The sequence below is a fragment of the Arachis ipaensis genome, chromosome B04, assembly GCF_000816755.2.
Source record: "Arachis ipaensis cultivar K30076 chromosome B04, Araip1.1, whole genome shotgun sequence".
Taxonomy (NCBI): Eukaryota; Viridiplantae; Streptophyta; class Magnoliopsida; order Fabales; family Fabaceae; genus Arachis; species Arachis ipaensis.
The window spans coordinates 63,728,174-63,730,112 of NC_029788.2; positions in this window are offsets into that span (position 1 = coordinate 63,728,174).

Sequence of the window (1,939 nt, forward strand, 5' to 3'; positions counted from 1 at the left end):
AATAAAAATAAACTCTTGGCAAGGTATTAGAAATTGGAAGTCCGGACTTAGTTATCCTGAGTTACTAATTTCTTAACCAAAGCTAAGAATGTAGAAAACTAAATTAAAATCACAAATATCTGGAATACCTCAGATAAAATACATTCAAAGTAGTAAAATCTAACATGAAAAAGTTCATAAGCCAATTGGGCAACACAAGTCAAATACAAATAAAAGCATTAGAGTATCTGAAAGTAAAAGAGAAATATGAAGAAAAGGAATATTAAACCTAGGATTGAGAGTCACTCCTAAAACTAAGAGAAATCCTAAATCCTAATCCTAAGAGAGAGGAGAGAACCTCTCTCTCTAAAAACTACATCTACTCCTAAAATTATGAATTATGAGAGTCTCCTCATGAATGGATGTATTCTCCCACTTTATAGCCTCTAATCTGTGTTTTCTGGGCCGCAAAATGGGTCAAAAATAGTCCAGAATTCGCTGGTTTCGAATTTTGCCACGCTGGATTTTCGTCACTGCGACGCAACCGCATGGATCACGTGGTCGCATCACCTAGCGTCAGGGAAACTATATCATATTATATATCAAATCGAAGCCCCGGACGTTAGCTTTCCAATACAACTGGAACCGCGTCATTTGGACCTCTGTAGCAAAAGTTATAGCCGTTTGAGTGCATAGAGGTCAGGTTGGACAGCTTAGCAATTTCTCCAACTTATTGTATTCCTTCCACTTTTGCATGCTTCCTTTCCATCCTCTAAGCCATTCCTACCTTATAATATCTGAAAACACTTAACACACATATCAAGGCATCTAATGGTAATAAGAGAGGATTAATAATAAGCAAGGTCATGCTTTCTAAACATTGTTCTTCATCTAACCAATCAACAAATATTTAATGTACTAATGCAAACATCATGAGGTCTTTTCAAGGTTGTAATGGGGCTGAGGTAAAGGTAAGGATATATGTATGGCCAAGTGAGCTATAATATGAATCTTCAATTAACCTAAGCTCTCACATAATATACATATACTCTATATACTTTTAAATTCATGCCTAGCTACCCATAATTCTCACTTTTGTATAATTTCCATACTCATGTACCAAATTTTTCTTTAATTTTTATCACATGTGCATTGCTCTTTTATTAAACTTAATATTAGGGTAATTTTGTCCCCTTATTTACTTATTTATTGAGTATTTTTGGATTTTTCTCTTTTTTCTCTTTTTTTTTCTTTCTTCTTTCTTTTTTTTTTATTTTTTTTTATTTAGAGAAACAAACATAACTTATCAATGCACATGGATTTTCTATTATTTTTCTATTTTGGTTTTTCATGAGTAGGTTTCCAAATTCCTGATATTCAAATAAATTAGAAACATTATACTTTTCCTTTATTAACCCATGTTCCCACAGTTTTCCCACACTTAATTAACACACTATCTTAAGCTAACCAAAGATTCAATTGGGATATTTAATTGTTTTTCTGCTTTAAGGCTAGTGATGTGGTAAAATACAGAACCAGAGGGGATTAAAAGGCTCAAAGTGGCTGACAAGGGTGATTTAAAGGATAGGCTTATTTGGGATAAGTGAGCTAAAATCAAATAATGGCCTCAATCATATGCAAACGTGTAAATACACTAAATAATAGACATATAGGTTGGAACAAAATATAGATTACAATCATAGAGAAGGGAACACACAGGAATAAAATATTTATGGTTAAATAATGTAACCATGTAAATAAGCTCAAAGTCTCACATGTTGTGTGTTTTTTGACTCAAAAACCATGTTCTAAATACAACTTCAAACAAATTTAACACATAAAAATCTTTAAAAATTTTTATTTAAATTAGTGAAAAAAATTTTTTTTTTCAAAAATAGGATCTTAAAAAGAGATTTATTATTTTAACCAAGTAGTAACTAAATGCACAAAATCAAATAAA